This window comes from Rhineura floridana, chromosome 6 (assembly GCF_030035675.1).
Source record: "Rhineura floridana isolate rRhiFlo1 chromosome 6, rRhiFlo1.hap2, whole genome shotgun sequence".
In the NCBI taxonomy this organism is placed as follows: domain Eukaryota; kingdom Metazoa; phylum Chordata; class Lepidosauria; order Squamata; family Rhineuridae; genus Rhineura; species Rhineura floridana.
This window is the reverse complement of record NC_084485.1, coordinates 39,486,194-39,507,298: the sequence shown is the minus strand read 5'-3', so window position 1 is coordinate 39,507,298 and position 21,105 is coordinate 39,486,194. Positions and strand designations below refer to the sequence as shown.

Genomic DNA, 21,105 nt, shown 5'->3' with positions numbered 1-21,105 from the left:
AGGTAGAAACCTGACAGGGAGAGCCAGGGAAGGGCTGTCACAGGCCGCACCATAGATTTATACAACGGCATTATGATATCGGCTGTTTTATTTTCAATACCGTTCCTAATTATCGCTAGCATGGAATTTTCCTTTTTCACAGCTGCCGCACACTGGGTCGACATTTTCATCGTGCTGTCCACTACAACCCCGAGGTCTCTCTCCTGGTCGGTCACCGCCAGTTCAGACCCCATGAGCGTATATGTGAAATTCAGATTTTTTTGCTCCATTATGCATAATTTTACACTTCTTTATATTGAATTGCATTTGCCATTTTTCCGCCCATTCACTCAGTTTGGAGAGGTCTTTTTGGAGCTCTTCGCAATCCCTTTTTGTTTTAACAACCCTGAACAATTTAGTGTCATCAGCAAACTTGGCCACTTCACTGCTCACTCCTAATTCTAGGTCATTAATGAACAAGTTGAAAAGTATAGGTCCCAATACTGATCCTTGAAGGACTCCACTTTCTACAGCCCTCCATTGGGAGAACTGTCCGTTTATTCCTACTCTCTGCTTTCTGCTTCTTAACCAATTCCTTATCCACAAGAGGACCTCTCCTCTTATTCCATGACTGCTAAGCTTCCTCAGAAGCCTTTGGTGAGGTACCTTGTCAAACGCTTTTTGAAAGTCTAAGTACACTATGTCCACTGGATCACCTCTATCTATATGCTTGTTGACACTCTCAAAGAATTCTAATAGGTTACTGAGACAGGACTTTCCCTTGCAGAAGCCATGCTGGCTCTGCTTCAGCAATGCTTGTTCTTCTATGTGCTTAGTTAATCTAGCTTTAATAATACTTTCTACCAGTTTTCCAGGGACAGAAGTTAAGCTAACTGGCCTGTAATTTCCGGGATCCCCTCTGGATCCCTTTTTGAAGATTGGCGTTACATTTGCCACTTTCCAGTCCTCAGGCACGGAGGAGGACCCAAGGGACAAGTTACATATTTTAGTTAGCAGATCAGCAATTTCACATTTGAGTTCTTTGAGAACTCTCGGGTGGATGCCATCCGGGCCCAGTGATTTGTCAGTTTTTATATTGTCCATTAAGCTTAGAACTTCCTCTCTCGTTACCACTATTTGTCTCAGTTCCTCAGAATCCCTTCCTGCAAATGTTAGTTCAGGTTCAGGGATCTGCCCTATATCTTCCACTGTGAAGACAGATGCAAAGAATTCATTTAGCTTCTCTGCAATCTCCTTATCGTTCTTTAGTACACCTTTGACTCCCTTATCATCCAAGGGTCCAATTGTCTCCCTAGATGGTCTCCTGCTTTGAATGTATTTATAGAATTTTTTGTTGTTGGTTTTTATGTTCTTAGCAATGTGCTCCTCAAATTCTTTTTTAGCATCCCTTATTGTCTTCTTGCATTTCTTTTGCCAGAGTTTGTGTTCTTTTTTATTTTCTTCATTCGGACAAGACTTCCATTTTTTGAAGGAAGACTTTTTGCCTCTAAGAGCTTCCTTGACTTTGCTCGTTAACCATGCTGGCATCTTCTTGGCCCTGGCGGTACCTTTTCTGATCTGCGGTATGCATTCCAGTTGAGCTTCTAATATAGTGTTTTTAAACAACTTCCAAGCATTTTTGAGTGATGTGACCCTCTGGACTTTGTTTTTCAGCTTTCTTTTTACCAATCCCCTCATTTTTGTGAAGTTTCCTCTTTTGAAGTCAAATGTGACCGTGTTGGATTTTCTTGGCAATTGGCCAGTTACATGTATGTTTAATTTAATAGCACTGTGGTCACTGCTCCCAATCGGTTCAACAACACTTACATCTCGCACCAGGTCCCGGTCCCCACGGAGGATTAAGTCCAGGGTTGCCGTCCCTCTGGTCGGTTCCATGACCAACTGGTCTAGGGAATAGTCATTTAGAATATCTAGAAACTTTGCTTCTTTGTCGTGACTGGAACACATATGCAGCCAGTCTATGTCCGGGTAGTTGAAGTCACCCATTACTACCACATTTCCTAGTTTGGATGCTTCCTCAATTTCATATCTCATCTCAAGGTCTCCCTGAGCATTTTGATCAGGGGGACGATAGATCGTTCCCAGTATTAAGTCCCTCCTGGGGCATGGTATCACCACCCACAACGATTCTGTGGAGGAGTCTGCCTCTTTTGGGGTTTCGAGCTTGCTGGATTCAATGCCTTCTTTCACGTATAGAGCGACTCCGCCACCAATACGTCCTTCCCTGTCCTTCCGATATAGTTTATATCCAGGGATAACCGTATCCCACTGGTTTTCTCCATTCCACCAGGTCTCCGTTATGCTCACTATATCAATGCTCTTCTCTAAGACCAAGCACTCCAGTTCTCCCATCTTGGTTCGCAGGCTCCTAGCATTAGCGTACAAGCACTTGTAAGCAGTGTCTCTCTTCAAGTGTCTTTGGCACTTGTGGTTAGGCCTGTGGTAATTTTGCTCTTCTGAATTTATATCCTGTGCCCCTGCTCTCACAATGCCTACTTCTAGGCCTACCCCCTTTCTCAGCTCCTGTCGGGTTTCTCCCCTCAGTCAGTTTAAAAGCTGCTCTGCCACCTTTTTAATTTTAAGTGCCAGCAGTCTGGTTCCATTCTGGTTCAAGTGGAGCCCGTCCCTTTTGTACAGGCCCGGCTTGTCCCAAAATGTTCCCCAGTGCCTAACAAATCCAAACCCTTCCACCCGACACCATCGTCTCATCCACGCATTGAGACTGCGAAGCTGGGCCTGTCTGGCTGGTCCTGCGCGTGGAACTGGTAGCATTTCAGAGAAAGCCACCTTGGAGGTCCTGGCTTTCAGCATCCTACCTAGCAACCTAAATTTTGCTTCCAGGACCTCACGGCTGCATTTCCCCATGTCGTTGGTGCCAACGTGCACCACGACCACTGACTCCTTCCCAGCACTGTCTACCAAACTATCTAAACGACGGGCGATATCCGCAACCTTCGCACCAGGCAGGCAAAACACCTTGCGGTCTACACGCCCATCACACACCCCACTGTCTATGTTCCTAATGATCGAATCACCCACTACAAGGATCCCTCCACCCCCTGGAGATATATCCTCGGCACGAGAGGATAGCTGCTCATCCCCCAAGGAATGGGTCCCTTCTAAGGGATCGTTTCCCTCTTCCTCAGCTGGATGCTCTCCTTCCCCGAGACCATCGTTGTCCATGATAGCAGGAGAGCTATCATCGTTGGAGTGGGACACAGCTATAACGTCCCTGAAGGCCTCCTCCACACACCTCTCTGCCTCTCTCAGCTTTTCCAGGTCCGCCACCTTGGCCTCAAGGAAATGAAGTCGTTCCCGGAGAGCCAGGAGCTCATTGCACCGAGAGCACACCCACGACTTCTGTCCAACATAGGAACATAGGGAGCTGCCTTATACTGAATTGGACCATTGGTCCATCTAGCTCAGTATTGTCTACACTGACTGGCAGTGGCTTTCCAGGATTTCAGGCAGGTAATCTTTCCCAGCCCTACCTGGAGATGCCAGGGACTGAACCTGGAACCTTCTACGTGCAAATTGCAACCCCTTGTGTTTGGATCAATCACAGATCTCTCTGTGTAACATGACGCTTGGTGTTAAGTTTGATTAAAGGTTTTCCTCACTCTAGCATAATACAGCATGTTTTATTGCATATTCTGGTGTGGAACTTGATGTGCTTAGTGCTTGTGAAAGATGGAAACAACATTAAAACCAAACCTATCATAGCTAGAGCTATATATACTCTGCAGCAACCTCAGTACCAAGGTAACCCAACTTCTGCACCAGGAAAAGCTAGATTCTGTGATCTATACAAATAATGCTAATTAAGCACATTTGCACACACAGTTCCCTACTTTGTGTAATTATTCTGCTTCTGCTTGTAACATAAGAAGATTCCTGTTGGATGAGCCCAAAGGCCCACCTAATCCAGCATCCAATTCCCCACAGTAGCCAAGAAGATGGAAGCCCACATGTCTGGTATTCAGTGGAATGCTGCATCTGATACCAGAGGTAGTATACTGGGTTGAGTGAGCACCTATGCCCACTGACAATGTTGTTCAGTTCTTATTCTGCCTTGAGAGGTTTATCAAGCTGACTGGGACAGTGATGGGGAAACTGGGGCCCTCCAGATATTGTTGAATTCCAACTCCTATGAGCCCAGGCCAGAATGGCAAATGGTTAGGAATGGTGAAAACTGTAGTCCAACAATATCTGCAGGGTCACAAGTTTCCTCATCCTCGGACTAGGGAATACCTGAAAGTGAGTGTGGCCTCCAACCAGTTTCGGATGGTATCAGCTAGGTCTGTCTCTGTGAAAAGAGTATAGTAACTGAAATTTGAATTGAAGATGAAGATGGACTAAGAGTGACAAAGAGAACTAAGTTTAGGCTCTGTAAGCGAACAGTGTTTTGGAGATTTGTCACTCTGGAGATCTGATGTGGGGCAGTGGGCTTTGGTTGCCTGCCACCGTGTTTAAGTTTTGCCTTCATTTGTGCTCAGCTTGTACTTTTGTTAACAAAACCAAATTTTGCAAAGCACCATAAGACTCCATTGATCTCTTTATTTATTTATTTATTTTATTATTTATATCCCGCCCTTTCTCCCAGCAGGAGCCCAGGGGGGCAAACAAAAACGCTAAAAACACTTTAAAACATCATAAAAAGACTTTAAAATACATTAAAACAAAACAACATTAAAAACATTTTTTAAAAAGCTTTAAAAATATCTTTTTTTAAAAAAGGGTTAAAAACATATTATTAAAGAAAACATATTAAAAGCAATTCTAACACAGATGCAGACTGGGATCTCTTTCAAAGTAAACTAAATCCGGGTAAGTTCTGTGCCCCTAAAACTTCCCAAGGAAATGGGGGGAGCTGTTGTCATTCTTAATCTGCCTTCATCCCTAGGGAGCATATAACAGAGGTGATGTTTAAACTTGGAGGAGGGGCTTCCTGGCTCACAGACCATTCAGTTAGCCCACATGCTACACTAAATAAATATATAAATGTTGTGACTTTCACCAACATGTACCTGTAGATCATGTATCTAATTATAAGCAACTTTTGGTCTACTGCGTTCACAAATTAATTGGTGCCACTTGCAATATGGAGCCATGCAGTGCAAGGTGTGAAGAAGTCCACAGCTTATTTCCTTTGTAGACTTGATATTTCTTGATCTGCAATCATTCTCATTGTTCCTTCTGTATTGAACCAGTGAGTCAGTTTCCGTTGTTTGTGAGAGATTTTTTTTTAACAGTTATAAAAGAGACCTTCTTAACAGACAGAATACACAAAAGCCCAATGCAGGAGGTGTGGGCATATATTTTACTTAATTACAGTGGAGTCGATTGCAGTTTGACTGTGTGACTTTGAGCAATGTGGGGGGTGAAGAGAGATGGTCTAGAAAATAGTTTCTTGTGTGGGCAGTCTTAACAACAGGGTAGCAAAGAACTTTCAAAAGAGACTGAAGGTTTAAAGAATGCTGTAAGTAGAAAAGGTTGTTAAAGTTCAACACAGCAAATTAATTTCTGGCTCCCAAAATATTAGGTTATTATCGGGCACTATAGATGCACCAAAGGACAATGTGTGTGCCTCTTTTCAAAGTTACAAGATCCATGACAACTTTAAAATGTAGTTGTCTCCCAATTAAAGACACCCTAGTTAATTAATCATGCAAATAGGGGTGGAGCTAGGTATTTAAAGAACTCAGGGTGCAACTCATAACACAAATGTGCATAAAATTTCAGTATGCTAATGTATATGTATAGTTGTCTTTGACCAAATTATGGCTTGCATCCAAAGTAACCCTGAGTAGCTTGTTCCGTTAAGGCAAAGATTTAAACTTGCACAATGGAACTCCCCCCCCCATCCTTCCCCTGCAACTGTCTCAATCTCTTCTAGGGGTTACCCCAACCCCCTGGAGCAGATTTAGAGGGGGGAGCATGGGGAGGAGAGGTTCCATTGTGCAAGTGTAAATCCTTGCACTAACTGAATGACTGGATTGGATACTGCCCTAAAATGTGCTTTGCAGAGTGTCTAGCCAATCTGTAAGCAAAGGGAGGGGAAGGAGATCTAGGGCTCAGCACAAAAGACTCTCAGTTTATGTTTCCTGGGCCAATGCCTAACAACCCACCAGCTGAAGATCAAAGATCTGTAACTTCTGGCCATGTGTTGAGAGTACTACTAATAGGCAACACATTTGGTAGCAGAGGTAGGGCATGATCAGTTGCCTTGCTGCATGACTCCAGAAGACTGCCTCTCTCTGTTAGGGATGGACGGATCAGTCTGTTTCTGGTCTGTGTCATTTTTTACATGTATCCATTTGTATGTCCATTCCATCCTGTTTCTACATATTTTATCTCAGTGTACTCCTTTGTAAATGTATGTTATGTATGTGTCACAAAATTCTGAAGAAAATCCAATATCTGAAGGATTAGTAATCTGAATGTTCTGATACTTATTTTCTGATCTGCACATTAGTCCAGGAGTTATGGATTAGGTCAGTTTGTATCAGAATTCACAGGAATCAAATTCCTCCAGCATTCCTACGTTTTACTGTGATTGCTGTACATCAGACTCTAAGCTTTCTGATCCAGTAGCAAAGTTAATGCTTGCGCACAGATGTAGGTCTCAAATGTAACTGAAAGGTCAACAGAGTGTTTTCTAGGAGTGATCACTCCTCAGGACTAAGCATTAATCTGAAAGCAGAGGCTTTGTCAAGGGATATTCATGAAAAAGAAATGTGTAGAGAGAGATTCTGGAATGAAACAAGAGTCTAGCAGTTTATCTTATCTGTGTGAAATTTCCTCTTCCACATGGCCTCAGGAAGAAACAGATGGTGCCCTGGAGGCCCAAAACCTTGCACAGGGATTCCATATTGTGTAGTTGGCATAATACACAAGGAAAGTCATGCTTTATAGGCATGAGGTAGTCTCAGCAGGCTTTGAACTCTGGGCACTGAGGAATCTTTTGGAAGAGTGTCTGGATTCTTAGCTCAGCAGGTAAGACTGCCCATATATCATAGAGTTTGTGATAAAGAAGCTATGTTCAGAGGCAGCTATTTGGGAATTACCAGCCCTCAAGAGTGACTGAATGCTTTCAGAAAGAAACTGTGCTAGAACAAACTGCAACTATATGTCATGGTACACTGCCCTTTAAACAGTTACAAGTGGAAAACTTGTTGTTTTGTGCCTTCAAGTCAACTTTGACTTATGGCAACCCTATGAATCAGCGACCTCCAAAAGCATCTATTATAAACCACCCTGTTCAGATCTTGTAAGTTCAGGTTTGTGGCTTCCTTTATGGAATCAATCCATCTCTTGTTTGGTCTTCCTCTTTTTCTACTCCCTTCTGTCTCTCCCAGCATTATTGTCTTTTCTAGTGGATCATGTCTTCTCATTATGTGTCCAAAGTACGATAACCTCAGTTTCATCATTTTACCTTCTAGTGATGCTTCTGGTTTAATTTGTTCTAACACCCAATTATTTGTCTTTTTTGCAGTCCATGATATCCACAAAGCTCTCCTCCAACACCACATTTCAAATGAGTTGATTTTTTCTTATCCACTTTTTTCACTGTCCAGCTTTCACAACCATACATGGAGATCAGGAATACCATGGTCTGAATGATCCTGATTTAGTGTTCAGTGATACATCTTTGCATTTGAGGACCCTTTCTAGTTCTCTCTTAGATGCTATCCCGAGTCCTAGCCTTCTTCTAATTTCTTGACTATTGTCTCCATTTTGGTTAATGACCGTGCCAAGGCATTGATAATCCTTGACAAGTTAAATGTCCTAATTTTCAACTTTAAAGTTACATAAATCTTCTGTTGTCATTACTTTAGTCTTCTTGACGTTCAGCTGTAGTCCAGCTTTTGTGCTTTCCTCTTTAACTTTCATCAGCATTCGTTTCAAATCATTACTGGTTTCTGCGTCTGCATATCTTAAATTATTGATATTTCTCCCTCTAATTTTCACACCTCCTTCATCTTGGCCCAATCCCACTTTCCATATGATATGTTCTGTGTATAGATTAAACAAGTAGGGTGATTAAATACATCCCTGTCTCACACCCTTTCTGATTGGGAACCAATCAGTTTCTCCATATTCTGTCCTTACAGTAGCCTCTTGTCCAGAGTATAGGTTGTGCATCAGGACAATCAGATGCTGTGGCACCCCCATTTCTTTTAAAGCATTCCATGGTTTTTCATGATCTACACAATCAAAGGCTTTGCTGTAATCTATAAAGCACAGGGTGATTATTTTCTGAAAATCCTTGATCTGTTCCATTATCCAGCACATGCTTGCGATATGATCTCTGGTACCTCCTGCCTTTCTAAATACAGCTTGAACATCTGGCATTTCTCTCTCCATATATGGTAAGAGCCTTTGTTGTAGAATCTTGAGCATTACTTCACTTGCATGGGATATTAAAGCAATAGCTCAATAATTACTGCATTTTCTGGGATCCCCTTTCTTTGGAATTGGGATATATCTTGAAAGTTTCCAGCCTGTGGACCATTGTTCAGTTTTCCATATTTGTTGACACATTTCTGTCAATTTGGACAGATTCAGTCTCAGTAGTTTGTAGCAACTCTATTGGTATGCTGTCTGTTCCTGGTGATTTGTTTCTTCCAAGTATTTTAAGAGCAGCTTTCATCTCACATTCTAAAATTTCTGGTTCTTCATCATGCTGTTCCTCCTTAAATGAATCTGTCATCCTGGCATCTCTTTTATATAGGTCTTCAGTGTATTGCTTCCATCTTCCTTTTATTTTATCTCAGTCTGTGTTAACTCAGTGTGTTTCCCTGTTGATTATTCAACATCCCTACTCTTGGTTTAAATTTCCCTTTCATTTCTCTAATATTTTGGAATAGGACTCTTGTTCTACCTTTTTTGTTGTCCTCTACTATTACTTTACAATAACTATTGTAACGGTTCTCTTTGTCCCTACGTACTAGTTGCTGTACTATTGCATTTAGGGTTCTTACCGTGTTTCTATTTCCTTTTGCTTTCCTTCTCTCTTTAACCATTTTAAGAGTTTCTTCAGTCATCCATTGAAGTCTTTCTCTCTTTTTAACTAGAGATACTGTCTTTTTGCATTCTTCCCTGATAATGTCTCTGACTTCAATCTGTAGTTCTTCTGTTTCTCCATCAAATAAGTTTAAAGCCTCAAATCTGTTCCTCATTTGATTTTTATATTCTTCTGGGATGTTATTTAAATTGTATTTTGGCATTATGAGTGCTTTGTTCTTCTTCTTTAGCTTTACTCTGATTTTCGATATTACCAGTTCATGATCTGTACCGCAGTCTGCTTCTGGTCTTCTTTTCGCAGAAAGTCTGGAATGTCTCCATCTTCTGTTTCCAATTATATAATCAATTTGATTCCTATATTGACCCTTTGGTGATGTCCACGTGTACAGTCATCTTTTTGGTTACTCGAAAAAGTGAGATTGCAAGAAACAAATTATTGGCTTCACAGAATTCAGTAAGAATTCTCTCTTCCTGCTTCATTTCTATCTCCTAAGCCCCATTTCCCCACAATCTCTAGTTCTTCTCTGTTCCCTACTTTTGCATTCCAGTCCCCTATGATTATCAGCACATCTTGTTTTGGTTTGTGATCAGTTTCTCCCTCTACTTCTGCCTAAAGTCTCTCTCAATTTCTGTACTTCTGTGTTTGCCGTTGGAGCGTAGACTTGGGTGATGGTTATGTTAATAGGCTTCCCATTTAATCTCATTGATATTACTTGCTCGCTTGGGTCACAAGTCTGAGGGAGAAATGCCAGCTGGAGACCAGTCCCATTTGGAGGAGTGCCCGGCTGCAGGCCTGGACTCCTCAGGAGTAAAGGTCTGGCTGTAGGTCATTAATAGGAGTCAGCTGAGGTTTGGGGTATGGTTCCAGCAGCTCCAGCATAAAAACTCCAGTGCTTGGCTGAAAGAGTTGCTGGAACATCTGTATACCAACTCTGTACCTGACCTGCCTGCTGAACTGCTGTTGACTTCAGATCTAATCCCAGACTATCCTGGTCTTGCCTCTTTCTTTGCCCTGGTCCTTGATCTGCGTTGCCCATAGACTGATTTGTTCCTGACCTCAGACTGTTCTGACATTGCCCCTTGCCTGACCCCTGTGTTGTTCTTCACTTTGTTTGGATTCTGACTTTGGACTGGCCTGAAGATTGCCTTGGTGTTGTCCTCAATTGTGTTACTGTAGGGATGTCTTGCCTCGTGAGGAACCTGGTAAGAAGAAGACAATGTTTCATATTCAAATATATTCAACTATAAAGGGCTCTTCAGATGTTTACACACAGTGGAGGGTTGTCCATTAGGGCTGCTGAGGCACAACCCTCCCAGTGAAAATGTCAAGCAATTTTTTTAACCTCCCCAAAATCTCAAAGCCACACACTCTTTCCTATCCCACAAATATTCTATACTTCTGTTTGGACTCAGGAAGCACTGCAAACGTTTATGTCAATCTACTGTTCTTTGGCCAGCCAGCTCTCTGCATCACTCGGACAATCCTAATCTAAAAGTATTGCTATGGCAAAGAGGTCGCTCCAAGGACTCACTGCTTTTCAGTGCTACCTGAAAGGTTCCCACTTCATCTGTTGGTATGAGGCCTGACCAGCATTATTAATAGAGCATGTTAGGGAGGATTCAGGACTGCTTCAACAACAGTCCTCTCTGATAGCCTTAGTTTATATCAGAATCATACATTGGTTCTGAGCATGCTCAGCTATTTCCCTGAAAGCCAGATCTCCTCATAGGTAACCCGAGAAGCAACAGGGAGTGTTTCCTACTTTGAGGAGCTTTTGTTTTATTTAGTTTTATATATATTGTTACCAAGAGAGAGAAAGCAAGCAAGCAGTGAGTCTTTCTATAATAAATATCTATTTTTTTACTTAATCATTTTGCATTTATTTTTGTGAATTGTGGAATTGGGAGGAAAAGTAGTGGATGGCTTGTGTTGCAACAAACTCTGTATTAACCATTTCCTTGTGTTCACTCATTTGAAGCTGTACAAGCTGTTGGATAGAGCGGAACGGATTGATCTGAGTCCCATGTAATTCCAGAGTATTTTCAGAAATTGTGTGTGGATCTGCTTCAAATAAGCCCCTCCCCTAGTTTAAGTTCAGACTATCCTGAATGCAGAAACATGAAGTAAAATGCTGGTGCTAATATTTGTAGCTTGCTTTTTTGTGAGTTTTGTCAGTGAATTTCTAAAATGAAAAGTTTGGGCTCTGTGCCTGTCTAGATATGATTCCAAATCCTTCCCTAAACCTGAAAGTTATTCTCCCTAATCTCAGACATAACAGAGGCTGATTATGGTTAATAGCAAAGATTGTTACTTCACATTTTCAGGATTTTGCCATGTGTTGCAAATACTTTCTGGTATACCCTGTCTCAAATGAAACAATCACTTTGTGTCTATTGGTTGAAGTACATTGATCTTTTAATTTAGAGAAAATGTTTTTTGGATAATGAAAAGTTAAATTGATTTTTGAGGGGAGGAAAACTGCATGTAACACCAGTGTTCCTCACATTTTAAACATTTTTGTGTTTGTTTAGTTTTTTGGCAATTGATGTGTAGGTGTAAACATCAAAAACGTATGTCGCATAGTATGGCTTAATTTCTAAATAAAAGTCAGAGGTATAGAGTTAATCTAGTCTGAAAATCATACTTGGGGTCTCTTACATGGAAGCCCTTCTCCTGTCCAAAGATGAGCAGAAAATGTTTTTTTGTGTGTGAGGCGACAGTGGCACTCTGCATGTGTTTAATGGTGCACTTTCCTAAATAAGCCCTATTATGTTGAAAACAGAAGGTTAAAAATTGCAGCCCTACCAAGTCAAAATGTTACCAGCTGCCACTATTTATGCACACACACACGTCCTGAAAACTGTAATGGCAAGAATTTTCTGTGACCTCACAGAACTATAGCTCCCAGAATTTTCTGGGATTGGAGAATAACTATTAAAGCAGCATGACACTGGAATACATTTTGCTGTTCTCTGCGCACTTTGCTGTAATCACTGTGGATATGTTGCCAGAACATTGTTGCAGATTCTTGGCTGATTGTAATGAGGTGTGGCAGAAAATCAAAATACTACCATTGCCAAGTCAGCAGGAACACAATCCCACCTACACTTGCCCCATTCATACCATCTTCTCCATCAACGGGAAACTGCCCGTTAGCTTTAGCCAGAATAGGGTTTGACATTTTCAGGGCCTCTTGAGCCCTGTTGCCTTTTTAACTGAGAGTTAGCATTGTGAATTATAATAAAATACCAGATGATCATTAACAATCTGCATTTCAGAACTGTTACGCCAGCCAAATGGGCCAAATCTTTTCACTTTGCAGAGGCATAGTCGTATATGACGTTGTTGTTTGTTGTTGCTTATTGAATTTATATCCTGCTCTTCCTCCCGAAGGAGCCCATGGTGGTAAACACATCAACAAAACAATTTAACAATAACAGCAAAGCGTTCTTTAAGCCGTTACAGAGAAAAGCATTCTACATGCCATTACAGTTAAAAACGTTCTTTCATCCACTGATCTCCAGGTTGTCAGGAGACAGGTTGTTAGCCATCAAATGCCTGGATAAACAGGGATGTTTTCAAATCCTCCTAAAAGTCAATAATGATGGAGACAGTCACACGGCACCAGGGAGATAATTCCACAAGCAGGGAGCCACCACTTAAAAGCTCCCATCATGGGTCAACACAAGCTGGGCAGCTCCCAGTGGCAGCACCACCACCAAGGCCTCACCTGTACATCTTAGGGTCTGATATGGTTGATACTGAGGAAGGCTCTCTTTTAGTTACTTGGGACCCAAGCTATTTAGGGCTTTATATGCCAATACTAACACCTTGAATTGGACCTGGTAGCTCATTGGCAGCCATCACTTTCAGGACTGGTGACACATAGTCCTATTGGGCTGCCCCATTTACCCCACTTGAGTGTGAATACAGCCAATTATTTTTCTGGAGCAATAGGAACAACTTCCCCAGTGAACTTTAATTCTTCCTGGGATCCTCCTAACCTATTCCAGGAAAGCATCCTTAGCATAGGGATTTTGAGGAGGAAAGCAAACCTGTCATGTGATTATTTGCCACATCTAATGCTACATGGGCTGGGCACCTGGGCTCCTGCTGGGAGGAAGGGTGGGATATAAATAAGGGTGGGATATAAACCAAATAATACATGCATGCATACATACATTTAATCTTCACAAACAACATGCTATCAGTGGTGTGATCCTCTCCCGTCTGCAATACAAAACAAAGTAGGGTTGTAAGTTCACCATGGACAACTGCATCCAAAGGGTGATCAGAACTATTTGTAGTTATTTTGAATAACTTATGAATTCTCCACATACATGCTAGGACCTCATGCAAAAAATAGAGTAAATACAGAATTCCTCCCTTTCCACTCATATAGTTATTGGCCATCTGGGACCTTGTCTGATGAAATTGATCAGCAATAGGTTCAGAACAGAAAAAAGGGAGCATTCTTCCACATAATAACTTCCACAGGAGGTAGGGATGGCCACAAGTTTTAGATTTAGAAAGTTGCTCCTTCAGAGCTATCTGTGGTCCTCCAACCACTGACCTGCCTGGCTGCCTTTCGTTTACATAGATGCTATACTTATCCTGGACTAAAATATCGCCATGTAGTAGAATAAAGAATAGAACTGGCAAGATTAGTTTATTTTAACATTTATTTTAAATTTTAAGTGGGGAGGGAAGAACTGACAAGATTAATCTCCATGCAGTAACAAGACCATATCACTGAAAGCAGGGCCAACATGATTATACAGATCCCCATGTCATTAGTACGCAATGGCTTTTAAATGAGCCAGATTGAATTAAGCATCCTAATGGAAATCTCATCCAAAGTACATAAGAAAAAACCAGAGCCTCTAGTAAGTGATGTTTCTATTAGTCAGATGCTATTAGAAGGGCAGGGTGGTATGGTTAGCCAGCAACAGAAGCATAAACTGAAATTCAGATTTGCTGGACAGGTTGCAGAAGTTATCCGCACTGGACACAGTGAGGAGTGAGTTGACTGCCTTTGGCATACATGATGGTTAAGCTCTGTCTGGTTTTGGGGGGTGGGGGTGGAAGGAGGCAGAGTAGAGTGGGGGGAACATAAAAGTATAAGGCTATCTTGGTATATATTGAATTATTTGGAGATTGCTCTCCACTAGAGTAGACAAAACAACAACTTCTGAGTACCCTGCCTTTGTTTTTAGGTGTACACCTAAGATGTTTTAAATGCAATAAAATAAATAAATAAATAGTGCTGGGCCAAATGTGAGTGCATTGTTTTAACAAATTGTTCATACTCAGTGAGAGAAAATCACTAAGCAAATGGACAAAAATGGAAAGTGTTTCTGTTTTTCATCTATGTCCTGGACACTAATCTTAAACACAAATTTGTAAACAGGAACTGACAGTTCTGCTACATTCATATATTCTGAGGAAGGACTAGGGTGCTCATGTATACAAAGAAATGCTGTGTGGGCTAGCCCCTAATTATGTAAATTACACTAGCCTGTAGGTGATTAGACCTATGGGTGGAGGAGAGGAGGACCCAGTCTTCTGACTCTGCCCATAATGTTGCCACCCCTAGTGGGTTGTACCCCTTCCAGCTATGTGTATTGAGCAAGGTTGTGGCTTCTTGATCATGTGGAAGCGGCTATGCTAGTACAACTGGCAACCCCTTCACACTTTTGCCAAATACACAAAGGTGAGATGGCTGAGGCTGACTGGGGTAGTGATGTTGGAGGCAGGGCCAGAAGATGTGGCTGCCCTCTATATGTTGTTGATTGTGGCTGCTGTTGTTTTTATTAATTAATATACCTCATAAAACCAAAATAGTGGTTTATGCCTATAAACCAATGGCCCAGATATTAAAATATAAACATCCATAATTAAAATACACAATAAAACAATCCCATTAAAATATAAACATCCATATATCTGTTAGCTCTACTTACGGAGGTTAACAACTGCATAGACCTGGTGTTGTCAGGTGCTTGGGACTGGCAGGGCGGAAGGCAGGGAGAGTGACAGTAGGTAGAACCAGAGCCAGTGACAGGCAGAGCCATCCTCTGGAAGGTGGCTGCTGCTGGCTGAGGGCAGACTGAGGTTGGTGGGGCAGTGCCCCGCTTGCCCTAATGGTCTAGCCTCCACTGCATAAAAGAAGGCCTTGAAGTATTTAGCTGCTTATGTGTAGCAATATGCTTTTGTCCTTTGCAACAAAAAAACTTTGGATGTTGGGGAAAACAGAACTTCCTGTGTTGCTCATTCGTTTTCTCCCCCTGCTACTGTTCCCCCATGGCCCCCATCTCTCAGGCACACATTGAACAAGGTTAAAGCAGTGTTGGCAAGGCTATAGAGGTTTTAGTGGTCTTTGCTTCCAGCTGCCAGTAACTTACAATCCAGCTGAAATCCATGCATTCCAAGATGGCAGGCAAAGAGGAATCAAGGGATTCAGCCACTCAAGCCTAAGTCTTCAATGTCTTAGGTTTGCTTTTTTTTGTTGATCGTAGTAATTTGTTTTTAAGGGCATTATTATGTGTGTGTTTTTAACTTGCTGTTAACCAACTTGGATCTCACTTTATTATTTTATTATTATTATTTATTAAATTTATATAACTTTATGGAAGTTATTTAAATAAAGGAATAGGATGCAATTGCAAAAGATGAATTAATTTGTTTTCAGGTTCATGGTGAAATCCCCAATTATCATGCAAAAGAAAATCGTGTTGGTCCATACCTCCCTTACACTGGGTACTGGGGGGATTTAGATGGAGTGGGGGCATCCATCCACTTCACTCATTTGGCCTCCCATCATTCACTGCTGCCACTCTGCCAGTGCAGACCTCCCCCATCTGCCTGCCAAAAATGCAGATGGGAGACTTGCTAGCAGGGTCCCCACCAGTGGAACCCAGAGGAAGCCCCAAAAATAGGGTGTCCCAAGGGTGGGCTGAGCCAGCCTAGGATCTATCCTCACAACCAGCACTGCCTGGCAGAAGGCCTAATCTGGGCCTGATCGCCGTGCCAGCCTGAAGGTGATGCGGGCATTTGGCCCAATCTGCCTTCTTCTCTACCTTCAACTGCTGTCGCCATGAGTGGTAATCCTGCCATTCCACAGAGCCACCATTGTCCTGCCCGAACTCAAGGAACTCAGACTCAGACACAGCTGTAGTTTTTTCTTTTATTGAAGTAATAGAAAATTTCAGTTCAGAGCGCTTCATGAATCTACCTACGACTTTCTCAGAACTCAGCATCCCTCTCTAACTTACTAGGCACAACTTGGCGTCAATAAGATGTTGACTCACAACTAACCCTTCCCCCTTGCCCAGCTTAAGTAGGGCTGGGCAGGCCCCCTACTTGTGTGTATCCTGAGTCATGTTTGGAGGTGTGCGCATAAGCGCTGTCTCCTCCTGAGCTGAGTTTGTTGAATCTCCCACCGCCTCTGCCTCCTGGACCTGGGCGAAGGTGGGGGCTCGGCTTCAGTCCTGTTCTCTCCCTCTGTCTGTGGGGGGAGAGCTGTCTGGTGGTGGTGCAGGCATGGGGAAAGGCACCACATCAGACGGAGGAGTGGGTGGCCAGTCCGGGGGTCTGTCCTGGGGGGTGTCTGGGATGGCTGGTGGAGACCCATCAGCATCCAAAGCAGGGACTGCTTCGACATCTCCCCCTTCACTGGGTCCCTCCCCAATGGGAATGTCCCAGTCCAAATCTTCCTCACTCCCCTCCTGAGCGTCAGTCCATTTCCTGCTAGTATGGCTCATGACAACCGTGGTAGCAGCACATTACAGTTGCTTTGCCTGTTACCAGTCTTCTAAGGTATGCAGTGTCCTTCTAATGCTTGCTACTTCTCCTTTGCTTGTCTTACTTGTCACTGTGAGCTAAATCTACCATTTTTCATGCCACCACAAGCTACCCCAGTGCAAGGGGAAGGTGTACATCAGCCCCGAGAGCCACTTACACTGAGAGAGTGAAATGCACACGGAACATTTGTCCCATTTAGAACATCAGGTGCATGGAGTCGGAAGAATTTCTAATGCCAGCTGCTCAGTAAGTGGCATAACAAGAATTTCTCATGTGACTAATCAAGACTAAGACTTTTCTATAAAGGATGCTTTGTTTTTTACAGCACTTGTTCAGTGGTGATTGTCACAGAATAGTTAAGGACAATGAAACATGGTAGATGGTAGAGAATTCTTGTGCTTCTAACACTTTTAATACAAATCTACAGGATAAACAGGATATGGGAATGAGCTAAAAATGTGATAGTTGCTTTCAGTAGAAGTTCTGGTAATACCCAGGTTCAACTAAAGCCTCTGCAGAGCAAAACTAATCCCATAACCATGTTTAATGTCTCAGTATTTATGCACATGCATGCCCATAGAAAAACATACACACACACCAGTTGAATGAATCTTAGCTCACCTACTGTTTTGTGGAGAAGTAATTGTGCATTTTTAGGTCAGGGTTATATCAAACCAGATTCGAGCCTGAAAAAAGCTGGTGTTGCAGTCTTACAAATAAAGCTTATCCTCTCTGTGTAGCTGGAAGAATATTTAAAGTGCATTCCCATCTCACACTACTGCATGCGTATACAAGATGGCATAGTTCTCAGGGTTCATAAGAAGCCATGATGGTGAAACAATTTTATGGATTGGTTCATATGGCCATTTTGACATGATAATGGTAGATGATACACTTTTGGTCCTGCAAATTCCTAACCAGATACTACCTCTGTGGTCAACCCATGTTTTGACAGGTGGTTTTTGTTTGTTTGTTTATAAAAGATAACAAAGTGTGATCTTGATACACTTTGGAGTATATATAATATATATGGCTTCAAACTGTCAACTATCACCACCCTGATCCAATAGGTTATATCAGTGGGCCTTAGCTATGGAGTACAGTAGGGCCCTGCTTTTCGGCATTCCGCTAATACGGCGGTTTTCAATTAGAGTAAGGCCCCACTCATACGGTGCTTGTTCCACTTTTATGGCGTTTTTCAGCATCAGGCGCCATTTTATTGATGGAGTTCCACTTTTCTGCAGGTTTCGCTTTTAGGCGGGGGTCTGGAATGTAACCTGCCATATGAGTTGGGCCCTACTGTATAGATATAGCCTTTGAGTTGTATCCAACGTCATGCTACGTCACAGTCCTGTCAGTGCAAGGATTACTGCTTGCACAATTAGATATTCTCCTTCCCCTGTGTGCCCCCTAAATCTATTCTAGGGATTTCCCCAACCCTCCAGAGCAGATATGGGATGGGGGGGAGTTCTGTTATGCAAGCAGGGATCCCTTATGCCCATGGGACATGTTAGTTGAATAGTGCACTTTTGATTTTGGTGACTTCATGTTTCTTTTAGACTCATCTTTTTAAGTGTCTGCTTGTAACTTGAAAGAATGGCTGACGGAGAATTGACTTTTAACAATCCAATTTCGTCCTGTAATTTCTTGGAGCCAACTTATGCTCTACACCATGATGTCCACAGCCTATAACATTTTTATTGAATGCCTATTTAGTCCCTTTTAAAGGTCTTCATTTTGTAACCTGCTCCCCACTCCCAAATGTTTATTTGCCTTCTGTCAGCATAATACTGGTTCTTAAGTAGCACTGGCACCCAAGCCTTTGGAAGGAGAATGGTTTTCTTGGCTGGTGCTTTCATTAGCTCAGGGCAATTATGTAGGACTGAGCAAAATGCTAAAAGCAATACTTTCACTGATGAATGTTGGGGATTCAAATACCAAAACCATTTTTAAAAAATCATTATATTTGCAGCCTAATCTTGTGCATGCTTGAGCAAGTCCCAGTGTTTTCAGAGAGATTCTCCTAAAAAAAGGATAATTTTAAAAAAAATACACTCATGTTAGCATGCATAGGATTGCAGCCTTAGCCACATTACTGTTTCCATTAAACACAGGAACAAGTCTCACATTACTTGGAATGAATACTAACTCTACCATGGAGGTAGAGTTCTGGACCTGAAGACAGGATTATTTTTCAGTGCTCCCACTTAAAAAGTTCAGTGCATGTAGGAACTAGTTTAGTAGCCTCTCTCTGATATGCTAATTTAATTCTTGCATGGATGTGTATGTTTGTTGATTTGATTTTAATATATGGAGGTGCTCAAAAATATAACCCTTTCACTGCAGTCAGATAGCACTGACTACCTAACAGCACAGAGTTTGAGCTGTGTGTGTGTGTGTGTGTGTGTGTGTGTGAATCTTACCTTGAAAGAGCACACATTTTTCCCCCATATAATCCCACTGAGACTCTACACTTAGGAAAATAAGAAAGCTTAGTTTATTACAGGAAATACACACTTAATAGGAGTTCCAACTAAGTTGGAGATGCAAAGACCGAAAGACCCATTCTTGGCCTTTGACCTCTGCTGCCGAAGAGAGAGAGGAAGAATGCCTTCTCTCCCAAAGCAAGTCAAAGGAGAAGGAGGAAGCAGGAAATGAGGTCAGCAACCCTAAGAATATCACTTTACACCTGAAGTAAGGTCAGACACAGGTTAGGTCAAAAAGACAGTCTAGAAGCATGGAGGTTCCCCCCCCCTCTAGTTTACCCCATGCCTCCCAACACTTAAAACAATCCATGGACACAATGGATATACAGTATCAGCAGGCTTGGGAGAATCCTACTTTGCAGAAGTACAAAACAAAATCAGAAAAGAAACCTAAGGAGGTGGGGGGACAGCCCAATGAGGACACACAGAATACTAACTGTCTGGGGAAGTGCAATATATGTAGACAGAGATTTTCTTTTTTTCAAAAATCTTTGCTGGCCTCAAGGCTGCAGTTATTACCATGCAAGAGAGGGATTTCTTCCATTTGTACTGGTTGTTCTGAGGACAAGATTAAATAATAGCTTCTAAAATGTTTTTAATCAGGAAAGTGTTATTAAAAAACTGAATAAAGAACCCTATGGGATGGCCAAAGGAAGTGAAATTCAATAAAAAGCTAATTAACTTTTAAGCTCTTTTGAACAGATGTGTTCAAACATATGAACGAACATAACAAAGACTTAAGATTTCTCTTAGCAGTTAGAGTTTTTTTTAAAAAAAACAACCACCTTAGATTGGTGCTGAAATTCTTTAAAGTCTCAATTTCCAGAAGATAGAAAGGAAACCACATCTGTACTGATAGAGCTCTTTAAAAATGGATATTGTCCAGCTGAGAGGCCTCTTAAAATGAGGGACTACTGACAACTGTGTAGTCATTATAACTAAAATATAGATAATGCTCTTTTGTTTTTACAGTGGTGTACATTTTAAGTATGTGTTTCAAAGCAGACATATATGCAAATTGCAATTCCAAATGCAGGGAAGTCTTGCATTGGGAGTGGCAATTCCGTTCTGGAAGGAGGAAAATTATCTCCCTATAGAGCTATTTTCTGAGTCAATTTTGCTCACTTTCAGGAGGAAAACAAACCTGCTTTTGTGAGTGGTCTGTCATTGTAAAGTTGGAGTGACATCCACATACAAGATTCTGACTCCTTTTCTGTGAAATGGGAAATCTCCAACTTTTGATTTTCTTAGGGCCAATCTAGAGGTGACCTTAACTGTGTCTAGTTCTTAACACTTAAAGCAGCAGCCATGAGAGTCGGGCTCAGGATTAAAATGCTGGCATGAGAGGAGGAGGATTTGACCCTCCCTCCCCGCTAAGGATGGGTGGATCTGTTAATTTCAGTTTCTTTTCACTTTCTCATTTTTCCAGTCATAAGTTCAGTTCTTCACATATCCCACATCAGTTTGCAATATTCATCAGCGTTTTAGTGCACATTCCTCTTAATATACATGTTTTTGTATGAAGTTTCCCCTAATATACACACTTTTTGCAGACCTTTTCCCTAATATAATGCATTTTAATGTTATTTTCACAATGCATTGTAATTCACACTGTACCCTAATATATGCATTTTTGTATGCATGGCTAGAGAACTGCGTTATAAAATTTGGAGAAGTGTGAACTTTAAAGGATGAGTATGTTTTAGTTTGCAGATTGTTTTGGGAAGCACAAATTAGATAGCTCTGTCTATAAATATAAACTGAATTGAATTTCTCCCCCATCCCTCC

At 41.8% G+C, this 21,105-nt stretch overlaps 1 protein-coding gene across 6 annotated transcripts in view; it reads left to right on the top strand.

Annotated features, from left to right (window-relative positions):
• Positions 1-21,105, top strand: part of PPP1R16B (protein phosphatase 1 regulatory subunit 16B) — a 189,248-nt gene that overhangs the window by 147,865 nt on the left and 20,278 nt on the right. Inside the window, exon 1 of one of the 6 annotated variants that reach the window (XM_061631505.1) lies at positions 9,990-10,230. The exons of the other annotated variants lie outside the window; for them this stretch is intronic. The gene's annotated coding sequence lies outside the window, so the exon portion shown is untranslated. Of the gene's footprint in view, positions 1-9,989; positions 10,231-21,105 lie in introns of those variants that run through there. 6 annotated transcript variants of the gene reach the window in all.